At 36.2% G+C, this 17,332-nt stretch overlaps 1 long non-coding RNA gene across 2 annotated transcripts; it reads left to right on the forward strand.

The window, feature by feature from the left end:
• Positions 1 to 7,603: 7,603 nt before the first annotated feature.
• On the forward strand, positions 7,604 to 8,654 carry LOC104896898 (uncharacterized). Of its 2 annotated transcripts, XR_008970029.1 has the most exons (3): positions 7,606 to 7,935; positions 8,023 to 8,184; positions 8,272 to 8,654. It is a non-coding gene; the product is annotated as an uncharacterized LOC104896898 (long non-coding RNA). The 2 variants fall into 2 exon arrangements; XR_790546.3 differs by lacking the exon at positions 8,023 to 8,184 and having other exon boundaries at positions 7,604 to 7,935.
• The last annotated feature ends 8,678 nt before the right edge of the window (positions 8,655 to 17,332 follow it).

Here is a 17,332-nt window from a genome sequence, read left to right on the forward strand (position 1 = left end):
AAGTATATATTTACTGAGAAGGAGTTGAACATGAGACAGAGGAGATGTCTTGAACTCCTTAAGGATTATAATTTAGAGATATTGTATCATGAGGGTATAGCAAATAAAGTTGCCGATGCGTTGAGTAGGAAGACTAGTCATGCGATGAACATAATGGTGCTATCTGAGAGATTGTGTGAAGAATTCAGGAGCTTGAGTTTAGAAGTCATGGAGCAAGGGAAAGTAGAAGCTCAATTGAATGCACTATGTGTGGAACCCACCTTATTCGTTGAGATTCGAGTGAAGCAAGGTAGTGATGAGTGGATGGTGAAGATTAAGAAAATTAAGGAAGATGGAGTTGTCATTGAGTTTGACATCGATGAGAATGGTGTTGTGAAGTATAGGGCAAGATGGTGTGCTCCTAAGGATGAGGAGTTAAAAAGAATGAATTTGAAAAAAGCTCATAATACGCCATATTCTGTGCGTCCTGGAGGAGATAAGCTCTATAAGGATTGGAAGCAACTTTTTTTGGTGGAAAAACATGAAACATGAAGTGTTCGAGTTCGTTGCAAAGTGTTTGACGTGTCAGAAAGTGAAGATTCGCCATATGAGACCTGGTGGAATGATATCATGTAGAAAAACCCTATTTGCATCGCACGCCACACAGTGTACGATGCAAACATCAACAAAAATATCAGGTATACGAGCAATATGCGTCACACCCTCTGTGTGTGCGACGCATATTGCCTTTGTGCGTCGCATGTTGCTGTGGTGCGACGCATATTGTTGCGTTGTAGTGCGGAGAAACGGAGGCCAATCTACGTCGCACATCTTTAAGATGTGTTGCAAAAGACTGAATCGCGTCGGAGCTCTAGGCCCATTCGACGCAAATTACTTGGGCCCCGTATGTATCCATCCGCGCCCACCTAATTCTAAAATTTTTAAACCCTAGCGCCTCTCCCTCACATTCCCACTGTCCCTCCTTCTTGACTCAACGCCTCTCCTTCTCTTCTCTCATCAACTCAGCGCCTCTCCCTCTTTCTCTCTCTCTCTCTCCTCAACTCAGCGCCTCGATATTGAAGAAAGTTTTATGGCAGAACACGACCAAGGTAAATAATGGAGCACAACTACTCGATTTTTCCAGTATTCACTCGAAATCGCCATTGAAGAAATTGATTCCAACTACTCGATTTGGATTTCTTTTCGGCGACTACACAAGTACGATTTTTTTAGGGTTTTGCAGTAGAAATCGCCATTCGTGTGCTGATTTGTTTAGGGTTTCATTTTTTTATTCATTTTTTAGATTTGATTTTCGATTTTAATTTTCAAATCTGAAAATTGTTTTTTTCATTTTTAGATCTAAAAACAAAAACTTTCAACTGATGACCTTTCGTTTTTTTTTTTCATTTTCCATTTTTTCCATTTTTTCCATTTTTTCGTTTAAAAAACACAAGCAATATGAGGAGGAAGATTGAAACAGAGCGGCAGCAGCAGCGCCCATACCAACAGTAGCGGCAGCAGCCACGAACAGATGTGGTTTGGTGGTTCACGAAACAGAGCAACGAGCACTAGTAGAAAACAGACTCATTTCTTGTATTTTCTTGTAATTTCTATTCAAATTTGCGTTCCTCGCTCATTACATTCTTGTACTTATTTCGTTGTTTCGATTCAGATTAATGCATTATTCATGGTTTTGTTCTTGTATTTCTTGTTTGTATGTAAAATTACTGTGTATTTCATTTTTAATTTGGATATGAGATTTTTTTTTGTAATAAAATTACCAATTTGCATCGCACATTCAATACTGTGCGACGCAGGGTCTATTTTTTTATAATAAAATTACCTGATTTGCATCGCACCATGTGCAATGTGCGACGCAAATTCCCGTTGTAGTGTGTAGTTTGTGGATTGTGAAGAGAAATTTGCGTCGCACCGTATACAACGTGCGACGCAAATAGCTAAAATATCTGCGTTGTTTCCGCATACGACGCAGATCGATAATAGGTCATTTGCGTCGAGACCTGTGCCGTCATACCCCAAGTCCGGCGCAAATAGGGGTCACATGTCCGACGCAAATCAACGTTTTTCTACTAGTGGATGCAACCTTTAGAAGTGCCGAGTTGGAAATGGGAGTCTATTTCAATGGATTTTGTGAGAGGATTACCACTTATTACTAAGTCAGCTAAGAATGCTATATGGGTTATAGTGGATCGTTTGACAAAGTCGGCCAGGTTTATAGCAATGAAGGATACTCGGACTCGAGATTTGTGTCTAAGTTTTGGGAGAGGTTACAACAAGCATTGGGACATTGCACAAGTTTAGTACAACTTTTCACCCTGCAACAAATGGACAGACAAAGAGAGCAATTCAAACTTTGGTGGATATGTTGAGAGCATGCGTGATAGACTTTGGAGGATCCTGGGATAATTATTTGCCTACTATAGAGTTTTCTATAACAATAATTATCACTCAAGCATAAAGATGGAACCGTATGAAGCATTATATGGGCGGAAATGTAGGAGTCATTTGTATTGGAGTGACATAAGTGAGACGATGACTTTAGGGCTTGAGATGATTGAAGAAACAACGTAACAAGTTAGGCTTATTCAGGAGCACATGAGGGCAGCTTAAGATAGACAAAAGGATTATGCTGATCAGAATAGAAGGGAGATGGAATTGGAGCTTGGAGAGAAAGCTTTGTTAAAAGTGTCATCAACAAAGGGGGTCATGAGATTTGGTAGGAAAAGAAAGTTGAGTCCGCATTACATTGGACCATATGAGATCTTGGAGCGAATTGGGGAAGTACCCTATAGATTAACCTTACCCCAATGGAGTTAGCCAATGTCCATAAGGTCTTTCATGTGTCTCAACTTCGAAGATATGTCCATGATCATACCCATATCATTCAACCTGAAACCATTGAATTAGATGAGACCTTATCCTTTGAGCAACGCCCAATTAGAATGCTTGATACCAAAACGAGAAGTACTGGGAACAAGGGGGTAACATTAATAAAGGTGTTATGGTCAAGTCAAACTTAGGAAGAGGCTACATGGGAAGCCAAAGATGATATGAAACCAATATCCCGAACATTTTCAGCAGGTACGCTTGAGTTTCAAGGACGAAACTCTTTGGGGGAGGGGGGTAGAATGTGATACTAACTTTTTGTTTGCATATTAGTAGCGAGTGATAGCGTTAACGTTCGAGGACGAACTTTCTTTTAATGGGGGAGTAGATGTAATATGCCAAATTTTATAACTATTTTATGAAATTTATTTTGTTATAATAAGATTTTATAAATATAAAATTCTAAAAAAAATAAAATATAATAGTAATAATTAGATTTTTAAGAAATTCGTTTTTTTTAATACCAGATTTTTTTTATCAAGAAAATCAAATTGCTTAATGAAAATCAAATTATATCACCTTTTCGTTCAAATAGAAAAATAGAGAGAAAAGAAAATTCTGAAATTATAACTTGAGTTGGTTTTGGGAAAGGATTGAATTTTTTTTGAATACTTATCTTTTAGTGAAAACCGTATATTTACATACATATATATATCCCCAAACACCCAAAAATTCTCATGTATTACACTTTCTTCATCTCTTTGGTAAGTTTCAATGTCACATCTGAATTTCCCATAGCTGTTATTATTCGAGGTTAAAAAAAAAAGGGGGGAAACTGTAATACTCCGTATTTTGGGAGTTATTTCGTATTAATTAAGAAAATATAAAGAAGTTAATAAAAGGTATTTTAGTTTATTTACAAAATAATAGGAATAAAATATTGATAATATAAGTTGGTTTAGGAAATTTTTGGAGTTTTTAAAAAGGTTAAACTGATTTTACTTAACCTAGGGTTGAAGGGGAGTATAAAAAGGAAAAGGAGAAGGAAAATCACAAAACCCTAAACCCTTCCCTCTTTCCCAAGCCATTTTTTTTCTCTCTCCCCTCCCTCTCCCTTAGCCGATTTCACCTTCCCTCTCTCTGATTCTCTCGCTGCTCTTCCTCTCGCCTCCTCCCACTCGTCGCTTGTGTGTTTGTGCGTGAGTGGTGTTGGTGCGAGACGGGGTTCCATCGAGGGTTGCGAGAAAGTTGTTCGAGGGTCGTGCGAAGAGTGGTTTTGTGCGAATTCCGTCGAGAAGGTTCGAGGTTTTGTGCGCTGCTCGTGGTTCGAGGGCTGCGACGAGGGTCGCGGTGTTCGAGAGTTGTGCGCAAGGCTGCGTTGGGGTTGCGCGAAGAGTCCGAGTCATGCGAGTGTGGTGGCGCGACAGATCTGGGTCGCGTGAGTGTGTTTGGGCGACGAAACGAAGGGGGGTGCGAAGGTGTCCGTCGGGTGTGTGCGCGAAGGCTGTGCGCGTGCCGGTTGAGTGTTGTGGCCGCGCGAGTAGGCGGCGGAAAGGGTGCGTCGTCGTCGGAAGTTGGTCGCCGGAATTCTTTTGCCGGCGAAAGTCAGTGGTATAAACCTATTACTTCCTCCGTTCTGTTTTAAATGAAACATTGGATGAAATGACACTATTCACTAATCAATTTTAACTCTAATTCATCGCTATTATATAAAGAAAAACATAGTCAAGTGGGATCTTGTTAGATTCGTCTCGATGTATACTATCAAATTATAACTTTTTTATATTTTTTACGTTTACACAACTAAAGATATTAATGACTAAAGAAGCGCGTTGGGTTGCGTGAAAAAGCAAACGTTTCATTTAAAATGGAACGGAGGAAGTATGTACTTAACTCATTATATCAGTTTTATTAGTTTATTTTTTATATTTACTGTTTTTCGTAAGTTGTAATTACTAATTAGTAATTAGTAAGTAAAGTTGTGTAGTAATTTATAAGACTGTTTAACTAGTTAAATTATTATCCTGTTTTTAAGTTAAAAATCTTGTTAAGGTTTGTATTGGAATAAGATGGGAGTAGGAAAAGTGTATTACTGTTATTAGTTAAAGTTATTATCTTATTATGCGTGACCTGATTTGTGGGACATATACCTTTTGGACATATGAGCTAACTTTTGGACATGAAACCTAACTCTTGGACTTATGACTTATCTTTTGGACATGAGACCTAATTCTTGGACGTAAGACTGGACTTCTGGACATAAGACGTGGCTGGACTTATGACCTATTTGGTTTGGTAAAATAGTGGACTAATGACACGAACTGAGTTTAGTAGCTCACTAATTTTGACTCTTAAAAGATGCTAAATCCACTAGAATAGAAAAGTAACGAAAGTTCTTGAATAAGGTATTAGCTATCGTTTAATTCGAATCATTAAATCGTTATGGTCTTAGTACGTAGTAGTTGTTAGTGTTATCAAGGACGTAGCACTAAAGCTTTGTATTAATGGTTTAGGTCCCAATTTCATAAGCAGCTTGTTCAATTAAGACAGCGAAAATTCTCCGCTACAAGGTACGTACGCGTACCAGTTTAATTCCAAGTTTTAGTATATGATTAGGTTGCAGTTCATTTTATTGGAACCTAGTAGCATGACAGGGAACATTTGATTGTGATTGTTTGGTTAGACGTTTGTAACGTGAAATCAATATGTTGCATTGAGATGCGAAGTTCTATCGTAGTGTAACATAAGCATTTTTAATCTGATCTATAGTGTAACGAGAGTGTTACCAGAGATAAGATTGAGCTTTTAATTAAGAGAACATGTAAATGACTCTTTGAAGTTATGAAAAGAATAGATAGTAGTAAAAGAAGATTATGGCAATAACTTGTAGTTGGACTCCCTACAAGTAAAGAACAATGGGGGGAGTGTCGGACTTGTCCTACACTCCTACGCAGGCCTACTGTGACGACAGTGGTGTCATTATATTTTGATAACTCAAGTAGGCGGAAGGTTCCGTTCGATCTTGGGGGTATGCATACTAAGGTGATGGGTGTGAGACGGAAGAAAACCGTGTTTGCATTTCATCTAATAGACCAAGTTGTCTATTAAGGATTCAGTAGCCCGTATGATTCTAGTAAGATGACGGTGCCCGTTCGATGCCAAATAAAGAAAGATTTAAGGTCTGTGACATAACATAGTATCATACATTAGATTGTTCATGTGTGCATCATTTATGCTCATATATTTTCAATGGTTCATTACGTACTCAGCATAGCTGATTCTGTGTGTTATTATGTGTTTGTTGACATGTGATGAACCATTGACGCTTCAATGGGGAGTAGACTAGGTGTGCTGGTGCTGCTGCATGATATCCAGCATACGGGGGCTAGTCTTTAGTTTTGAAGTTAACCATTTTGGATTAAGTATTACTGGATTTTATAGAACATTCTTAAATGATTTGAGGTTTAATTTAAATAAAATGGTCATCTATGATTCCCGAGTTGTATTTACATTTTTAATTCCGCTGCAATTTAGTTTTGAGACAATAATTTGAGTTACCGTATTTCTACTTATGTCTTCCGTTGCATCGCGGCGGTAACACTCCCAAAGTCGATGCGACGTAGTATGTAGACGTGTATGGATTTTGGGAGTGTTACAGAAACACCATCTTGTGTGCGTGTTATGTCAAGGCTTTGCCGGAGCATCGACTGACCACCATACCCTATCTTCTTTCTTCTTCCTTGTGGTTTCTTCTTTAATTACCTTTTTCTGTCTTCTATGTCGTGTACAAGTATTTGAAAAAAAAATTCTTGACTTTCTTATTTAAGCTTTGGGTAATTTTTTTTTATAGAAAAAAAAAAGAAAAAGGAAAAGGAAGTTTTGTCTTTAGTGTATTAGGTAGGAAACATGTGTATGAATTATGTTGAATTCATATGCAAGTCAGGATTTTTTTACCAAAAATATATGAACTTTTCAAAAGTTTTTTATACTTTTTAACCTTGCAAATGATCTTATTTTATTCCAGATTTGATTATTTAACTTTGGTTAATTATTTTCGAGATATTATATCAAGTGACTAACTTTAGGTAATATTATTTGCTGTAGACGGAAACTTCGTAGGAGGCGAATTTTAGTTGATATTGCTATACTTTGGACGCGTTCGAGGTAATTCACAATGTCCATCAACAACTAGAATCCTGTTAGGAATTGTATGTGCTATGTGTAATACATGTGGTTGTGTTATTCTATGTTTATGTTAGATGTATATTATGTGACATAAATAGTATTAGTACTTGTTATGACTAAAATTATTATTATATTTATAATACATACTATCCCTGCGTATAATACATATGTATCTACTAGTATTTTGTTATTATCTTTGAATTTATATGCAAATATGTAACCATCATGCTAAAAAGTACACTAATGTTGATAATGTAAATTAACGGGTAGAACTAGTGAGTTAATGATGTTACGAACGATATTATATGACTACTACAAAAAAGCACAAACATAACACCCTTAAATTAACTCTTATTTAACCAACTGTTATGTAAAGTCTAAATTTAACGTTTTAACTGTAGAAATGTTATCTTAGATTGTATTGATAATATATCATTTAACACATATCTTAATATGTGTTATCTTTGCTATGAAAATATTATGCATGATGTTTTAATTTTTTCATGAGAATATAAAAACTGTTATCTTTGCTTTATTATTAATAATAATAAATCTGTCAAAATAATTAAATTAAAAAAAAAAACTGTCATGGCTAAAAATAAGGAGCACTAAGTACGTAATCTTGAATTTTGGCTCTAAACCCCCGTTTTCAAGTTCTAAGTTGTGTATGTAAACCCTTCTTCTTCCTTATACGAACGATTCTTGAATTACCTGGAATTCCAGGCAGACGAAATTCTACCAGAAAACAAACATCATCACTTACTACCTTCGGCTCTCATCTCCGACGACGTTCCGCCTATCACACCTCAATTCCATTGCAGCAGACAACGTCAAAAATTCATCACAATTCGCAATTTCAATCTACCTAGCAAATTGTATTGGGAGAAACTGACTGCTACATCACAATTCGCAATTTCATTACAGGTAATTCGTAATTTTCAAGTTGTAATTTTCACAACCGGTTTCCCTTTCCCCCCATTTTCTAGCTTTTTAGTCGGGTTCTTTTCGTAGGTTAATTTGGTCGTGGGAAGCCATCATTTTCATCATCAACCCCAGAAATCACATTTACTCAGAATTTCCCACCTACTTATTGCCGTTGTGGTGGAGGATTCCGCATAATTAAGCTGATTCCCAGAAAAAAATCAACACTTTTATTCTTGCCCTAACAAATATGTCAGTGTTTCGATTACCCATATTTTCTTTCCTTTTTTTCTCATTTTTAAAAATTAATTAATTAAAAAACTAAAAATTTGGGTGTAGGAAATGCACTGCAGATACTTCAAATGGTGTCATAAACTGAAGAAAGAAGAGATTTTGATTCATCGTCAACCACCTTATACTTGTTGTTCATGTGGGGCTGGAATTTGCAGGCTTGAAACTGCGAGACAAAAACCTTTTATTGGTCATAAGTATTTTGCTTGCAGAATTCTCAAGGTGAGGCCTAATTTTGCTGGGAGTTTTTTTAATCAGTTTTAATTGACTTACTTAGTTTTTTGAAGAATTGCAAAATGGTTCTATCTAGTTGTGTTATTTGGATGTTGATGTATGCAATGTGGGGTTTGTATTTGTCTTCTTGTTAGAACCGTTATATTGGAATGTTGGTTAATGATAATGAGTAATGACTCATAATATTTGTTGCTCTATTTGTTGTCAAGTAACTAGCCTATTATTTGCTCGTTCAGAATTTATTGTCACGTTGATAGTGTAATTTGTACTAGTAATGTGACATACAGATACTAATTCGATCGGTGATCTTGATAATTTTTTAGGATGATCAAGTTAATTTTCAGAACTCTCTGTCAATTATGGTGGTAGCTAGTCTCTTAAGTCTTAAAGCAAAGTTTGTGAAGAGTCGGGAAATGTAATATCTTCATAAGATACTATTGGGTCTTAGAAAAATCATGTAAGAGGAATCGTACTTGAGTTCAGTTACATGGTCATGGAGGATTTGTGTTTCGTTTAAAAATGTTTGTTATCCCATTCTTCGTTATGTTCAAGGTAAACAAGAAAATTCCCCCTTTGATGCCGATTCCCTATTTTGATTACAGCAGCTTTGACTCTCCAATATAATCTCATAATACATGAGTTCAAGATCAGCATTAAAGACGCAATCTTGAAACGTCTTTTAAGAATCTGCAACTCACTAAGAGAATTCATGACCACGAATTGAGATGTACTTCTTAACCCAGATGGCAATATCTTCTGCACACATGCCTGGGCTTGAGGGGTCTTCAAAAGCATATAAAGGGTAGCAAATTCCATGCAAGCACACACATAGCCTTGTCATAGAAGTATGAATTGGCAAACTTTATCTCTGAATGCGTGGGAACGCTGCCAATAAAGAATGGGTACATTAAAACCTGTGCCACAACTAACCTTCACCGGATCGAGCAGCTTCCCAGATTCAACAGCTTTCCTAGCCACATAATTCGAGATATTTGCCCCACAACTAACGCCAAGGAGAACACATCTGATGGATAAGTATTTTTATCAGCAAAATGAAGTTTAAAAATACTTTTCACCATAAAACATTGCAGAAGATCAGTTTCAGAACTAAGATACACAACCACCATCCACCCCCCTCTGCCCCAAGAAAGAATCCACTAACGTACACAACTAACATACACAACTAACATACACAATCTTGCTTGAGAAATATATCACCAGACCTAGGCATATAAAAGTGCAGGTCCGTTTCTTCGTTTCCTACTTTTTTTTTTTACTATTTCTATTTCCTTTTGGCTAAGCTTGAAAGGAGATTTTCTTCTTCTTTCTAGTTTAACATCCACATGGCATTGTTATCATGGTGATGTTATGCATAAAATTATAGTTGTAAAACACCGTGAGTGAAAGATGAGTCCTTGTGAGTTGTGATTCCTTTGTTAATATGGCCATACTATTAACTATGTTTTTACTTTCTTTCGCCTTTGTGCTTCATAGATTTTTCGAGACAAACTTGGCAATGTCATATATTTATATGAAAGGGATTGCATTCATGGTATCAAAGGTTCATGGGGGCACAATGTGTTGTATTAGGTGGTTTATTGCATGCAATTCTTTACTAATGCTTCATGAGGCTTTTTCCATGAAGCTTTTATAGGAGTTGAAAAGTAAAACCAGTGATTGAGAACTCTGGTGTGCTTTTGATCTTGGTCGTGCCATCTTAGATAACTTTATTTGTGTCCTGAGTCTGACAAATAATGCTTACAGATCAACAAAGGGTGTGTACGAATTAGTGATTTGATACATCACTGTGAATCGGTAATGTTTCTCTGTATCAAACGGATTGTTTTTGCTCCTATAAAAGCTTCTTGAATAGTGCAGATTCGATAAAGTTTTCTGCTTGAATAGCTGATTAATTGTTTTGGATATTGCATTTCTACTAGAAGTCTGTAATATGTTATTTATAGCTGTAGTATTTGAAGAAGTAATTACCTGCTCACTAGATATTGGTATTTTGAAGTAGATAATTACCTACCTACTTTATGGTATGTTGAAATAGATAATTGCCTGCCTATTTTACTGTATGTTCCTTTTGCTCACAAGCTGTTGATTATGTAACAGCAGATTGAGCCACTTAATACATGTTTATGGCACCTTGCGTATTTCTCTAATTCTACATATTCCTTTTGGTAGATAAATCCTGATTCTGCTAAAGGGTACAAAACTCGTGGCATGACAAGAGCAATGCTTGGACAATGGAAAAAGGCAGCAAAGGATCTACATGTAGCTTCGAAGCTTGACTACAATGAAGAAATAAAAACAGTCCTGAAGCAGGTGCAGCAAATTTTGAATTATGATACTGCAAGAAGTATGAATATTAGTTGAATTAGATTTGATCTTGTTTATGATTTAGATTATTATTGATATGTATATATAGTAATTTTTTAGAAGTTTAGAATTATGAGTATTAGTTGAATTATTTTGTGATATAAAGAATTTTGGAATTTTAGAATATCATATTCAATTTATTGGTTGTAAGATCTTATGGCTTGAGTATTAATTATACAATAGATACAGGTATTGTACTATCCTGTTAAAAAAGGAATTGTACTGTACAACATTGTTGTGCTGCGTCTGTCAATATATGCGTGAAATGATGATTTGATTTTTTTTTTTTAAAATATCATAGATAACAGTTATAGGTTATATATGTTATATATATTATAGGAAAACATAACAGTTATTCAAGATAAGTGTTAAATTTTCCTTTTTTCAATTTGTCATATAAATAGCAAACATAACACTTATTTACAAAATGTGTTATCTAGCCGCATAACGTGTATTGTAAATGACTGTTATGTTTTCTTTGGCAAACATAACACTTTCGTCAGGTGTTATGTTTACTTTACATTACATTGACTTGGATAACACCTCAAAACTGTTATGTAAAGCCTTAATTAACAGTTATCTTTTCCCTTTTTGTAGTAGTTATTGTGACTCTATGAGGCTCTAGATGTATTGGTTACTATGAATTATGGACGTTGATTATTATAATTTTATGAAGTGGTTTAGTTGTGAAAAAATATTTATTGAATTGAAGATGTTCTTGTTAATGTTAATGTGATATTTGATATGTCATAACTATTAAAATATATTTATCACGTAAAGTGGAAATATTATTGAGGGAATTATCCTGTGGACTTGGATCCTCCATAGGTGATGAACAATACTTGATTTTATTCTGTTACAACTCTTTATTGTTTTCCTCCTAATACTATTGGTGCGCATTGCGGATACCCATTAGATTAGTGAGGAGTGTGCAAACTAGGGACGAGCTACAAAACGATATTAGCCATTACTCTTAATCTATTTGGGTGACAACCCATGTTGAAGTAGGTGGTTACTAGGATTAGTCCCGACCTACTGACGTTCAATTCCCATCTAATAATTAAATTTGTTGTTGTATGACTCATATAAACTTGAAATAAATTGAAATGGTTAAGTATATTATATACTTGTCTGTATTATGCTATAAAAATTATTTTCAAAATATAACTTTTATTATTATTATTTTACGGGATGGAGTTGTAATTACTTAGCTTTCGCTAATTTTTGTGTTTTTGTTTTTATTTGTTCTTTTCCTATTAATATTGTGTAGGTTGGTGAAAGGGAATACGTTGCAGTAATGAGCAAATATATAGTTTTTAAGTTCACCTAGTTTAAAAAATATTATAGTACCGATAATTAGGTTTGTTTAGTTTTGGATTGGTTTAAATTAGACAACTTAGTTTGGGTTATTTTCATACTTTGGTTTGTAAGTTAAAATTTTATCCTTAAAAATTAGCCTTGCATTTATTTTTAACAATAGACGCGGCGGTAACACCTTAAAGATTTCTTCAGATATTTTAATGAAACATGAATGTTTTATAGTTTTAAAATCAAAGTTTTGGGGTGTTACATCTACATTTAGCTTGATTACTCCAAAATTCGGCACTAGACATATCAAGCACTTGTGGTTGCGCCACCTCTTGTTCTTTCTCTTCTATTTCGTTCTTTTCATGCAGCAAAAGTTGTAGTACTCATCCCTTGTTATCAAGATACGATTTGGACAATTTTGAGCAATGTGTCCTAACCCTTGGCACTTGTAACACACCACCTTCTTAAGAGGAGTTTCCTTAGAACCACCAGCAAGTAACTTACCTCTCAAAACATCCACAACTTCTTGTGTAGTTTTTTTCGAACACTCACCTTCTTTAGATGCAATAGGATTTTCAGTTTCGGATTTTATGATCTTAAACTCTCCAAAGGGAGAACCTTTGTGCTGTTTTTCCAACTTACATACATATGAACATACTTCATCAAAGTGGTTAAGATTTGAAGTTGCACAAAATTATGCCAAGTTTATAGTTAAACCAAGCACAACTTTAGCAATCTTTTGTTCTTCTTGGTCTCGACAATCACAAGCAATATAAAGTCGTTCAAATTCTTTAATATACTTCTCAACACTCATAGACCCTTCAGTTAAAGAATTCAGTTTTAAGAACAAGTCTTGTTTATGTGTTCTTGGCACAAATCGTTTCTTTAACTTAGCTTTCAATTCGGTCTAAGTTTCAAGTGGTTGTTTAGCTTTAGTTTCACGCCTAGCTTGAAGTGATTCAAACCAAAGAGAAGCATATCGTGTAAGCTTAAGCGTGGCATAGGAAAAACATGTGTGATCCTCAAGTTGTTTGTGCTCAAACAAACGTTCCATTCTCCTTTCCCAATCCAAGTATGTTTCCGTATCTTCATCACCATCAAAGAATGGTAGGTCCAAAAGTTTCAATTCTTCTTCTCTCCTTCGGTTATGCACACAAGAATTAGAAGTAGTAGGTCGAGTGCTTCTCAATTCATGCATGTCACGCTTCAATTTAAGCATGTTTGCATTGTTAACAGTTTGCATCTCCATGAGATCCGCGAGTTGTTTTTCTAGGGCTTTAATCACATCCATGTCCTTCGGCATGTTTAAGGATGTATAACCTTCCCTTTGAGTTATATCCCAGCAGCCACACCAATTTGATATGATTTTGGAAGGTTATTCTAGACTCTTACTTGAAAGTTGGATTCTTTTAGTGTTTATGATGGTGGAGTTCGAATATGACAAGTTAACGATACTCTAAACTTTATTAGTAATAATGGATATGGAGTTATTAATTCCTAACCAAGTATTAACAACAACTAGGGTTTGCATTCACTGGTTAAACTTTGGATTCACTCCGAAAACTTTAATTCACAAGGAATAGGTTAAACTTAATCATCCTCTAACCTTTACATGGTTAGGTGCCTTTATTTATAGGAGAAGAAGCAAGAAAACCTTGCTCCCCAAGTACATCAAATCATATGGCCCTGTAGTAAGAAATAAGGAAAGTATTCTCCCTTAATTCTAGCCTAGAATCTAGCTAGAACTTGAGAAAACAAAAGCTTAAGGAACGATGGCAAATCTTTCTTTAAATTCAACTAAACCACACGGCTACAAGGAGTCCCTTGCACGCCACTTCACACTTTAAACTTTTAAGGAAACTTTCCTAAGTTACAACTTATGACAACTAGGACTTCAATGAACCGAAATAATCTAACATTTTCGGACTTTATTACAACTGAACTTTAAATAATAACATATTTTTTTGTTACATGTAAAACCTCTACTTTAGAAGTAAAGTAAAACCATGTAACGACCTAAGAAAGCATTTAAAGATAGCTTGGTGGAGTCATTCTTGCACACATCAGAAGTTTGTCAAGGCCAAGAAAGCCTCAACCTTTAAGCCTTTTGTGAAGAACTTGGACAAAACAATAGGCCACAAGAAGGATGAAGCAAGTGGATCCACACCTACAACTAGGTTTGAAAAGTTCAAAGGTGACAAAGGGAAGTCTTCCACACCCTTAGCTACTGAAGAGAAGCGCATTTGCTTTAAATGCAAGGGTTATGGCCATATCTTGAAGGATTGTCCCAACAGTAGGGTCATGACTTTAAGACACATCCGAGAGATTGATGCTGACTATGCTAGGGGAAGCTTTGAAGAAGAAGAGCATGATGGTGATCACAATAAGAATCATGAAGATGAGGATGCGTATGAGGTAGATTCTGAGGAGGAACCAGTCCATGAAGGCAACAACTCATTGTTAGGCACATGTTGCATACACAACCAACTCCCTTGGACAACACTCAAAGGGAAAAGATCTTCTTCACTCGTTGCCTAGTGAAGCAAAGGGTATGTGAATTGATCATTGATAATGGTAGTTGTGCTAATGTTGTGTCTACCACCCTCATTGATAAACTAAACTGGCCTACCTCTAATTACCCACGCCCCTACAAGTTGAATTGACTTAGTGATGATAGTGGCATTAATGTAACCAAACAAGCGTTAATCATGTTCGAAATTGGCAAGTTGAAGGATGAGGTTTATGTGATTTATGCAATATGGATGCTTGTCATATCTTGTTAGGGAGACCATGGCAATATGATAGCTTTGTGAAGTATGATGGGCGCTCAAATGTATGAATTGCCACTGTGGGAAGTAAGAAAACAACTTTCAAGCCTTTGTCATCCTCTCCTACATCAAAGGGCTCATTGTTGGTGAATGTAAGGAGATTGATAGGGAATTGGAAGAGGAAAGTGAAGGTTACATCTTGGTTACATGAGTTACATAGTTCTACTATCTTCTCTACGATTCACTTGAGGAGTGGCTACCATCAAATTAGGATGAGAGAAGGAGATGAGTGGAAAACTGCCTTCAAAACTAAGATGGGGCTATATGAGTGGCTTGTCATGCCATTTGGACTTACTAATACACCTAGCACATTAAAGAGGTTGATGAATGAGGTGTTGAAGCCCTTCTTAGGCAGATGTGTGGTGGTGTATCTTGATGACATCCTTGTGTTAGCAGAAGTGTTGTGGAGCATCTAACTCACCTAAGGGAAGTATTTGAGGTGTTGTGCAAATATAAGCTATATGGGAAGCTAGAGAAGTGATTTTTCCTAGTTCCTAGTGTTACATTCTTGGGCTACATTGTCTCCAAAGATGGTGTGTCAGTTGATCCATCCAAGGTAGAGGCAATCAAAAGTTTTCCTATCCCTTCTACCATTTCAGAGCTACGTTCCTTTCATGGTTTAGCCTCTTTTTGTAGAAGGTTTGTGGGCAACTTTAGTAGTGTTGTAGCTCCTATGTCTGAATGTATCAAGAAAGGGAAGTTTACATGGACCAAGGCAGCTCAACAAGCATTTGATAGCATTAAAGACTTGTTGTGCAATACCCCTATTATTGCACTTCCAGATTTCACTCAAACTTTTGAAGTTGAATGTGATGCTACTGGGGTTGACATTGGAGCTATGTTGATACAAAAGGAGCGACCTATTGCATACTTCAGTGAGAAGTTGGGTGGTGCCAAGCTCAATTACTCTACCTATGACAAAGAATTCTATGCAATAGTTCGAGCACTTGACCATTGGAGTCATTACCTTCATCAAAGTCAGTTTGTGCTTCACTCTGATCATGAGGCATTGAAGTATATACATGGACAACATCAAAAGCTAAACCCTAGACAAGCCAAATGGGTGGAGTTTTTGCAATCTTTTAACTTCTCTTCTAAGTACAAGGAAGACAAGGAAAATGTGGTGGCAGATGCTTTGTCTAGGAGTGTAACACCCCCAAAATCCATACACGTCTACCACTACTACGTCGCATCGACTTTGGGAGTCTTACCGCCGCGATGAAACGCCAGGCATAATAAGAAATGAAGATAACTTAAAACATTGTCTCGGAAACTGAAATGCAGCGGAAATAAAATGTAACTACAACTCGGGAATCGTCGACAACCCATTTTATTCAAACCACAAACCATTTATGTAAGTCCTAGAAAATCCAATAGTACTTAATTTCAAATGCTTTAAATTCAAAAACTAAAGACTAGCCCCCGTATGCTTGATATCATGCAGCAGCACCAGCACACCTAGTCTGCTCCCCATTGTAGTATCAATGGTTCGTCACAGGTCAACAAACACATAATAACACACAATCAGCTATGCTGAGTACGTAATGAACCATTTAATACATATAAGCATAAACAATGCACGCATGACAATCCTAAGCATGATACTACGTTACGTTATATCCTTTAATCTTTATTTACTTGGCATCGAACGGGCACCGTCATCTTACTAGAATCATACGGGCTACTGAATCCTTAATAGACAACTTGGTCTATTAGATGAAATGAAATACGGTTTTATCCGTCTCACACCCATCACCTTAGTATGCATACCCCCAAGATCGAACGGAACCTTCCGCCTACTTGAGTTATCAAAAATATAAGGACACTACTGTCGTCACAGTAGGCCTGCGTAGGATCATAGGACAAGTCCCACACTCCCCCCATTATTCATCACTTGTAGGGAGTCCAGCTACAAGTTATTGCCATAATTCACTTTAATACTGTCCATTCATTTCATAACCACATAGAGTCATTTACATGTTCTCTTAGTTAAAATGATCAAATCGTATCTCTTGTAACACTCTTCTTACACTATGGATAAGATTAATAATGCTCATATTTATACTACGATAGAATTACGCATTCCAATGCAACATATCGTTTTCAAATTATAAATGTCTAACCAAACAATCTCCACAATCAAACGTTCCCTATCATGCTTCTAGGTTCCAATAGAATAGATTGCAACCTAATCATGATACTAATACTTGGAATTAAACTGGTACGCGTACGTACCTTGTAATGGAGAATTTTCGCTGTCTTAATCGAACGTTCCGCTTATGAAATTGGGACCTAAACCGTTAAATAAAACTTTAGTGCTACATCCTTGATAACATTAACAACTACTACGTAAC

Source organism: Beta vulgaris, chromosome 6 (assembly GCF_026745355.1).
Source record: "Beta vulgaris subsp. vulgaris cultivar EL10 chromosome 6, EL10.2, whole genome shotgun sequence".
In the NCBI taxonomy this organism is placed as follows: domain Eukaryota; kingdom Viridiplantae; phylum Streptophyta; class Magnoliopsida; order Caryophyllales; family Amaranthaceae; genus Beta; species Beta vulgaris.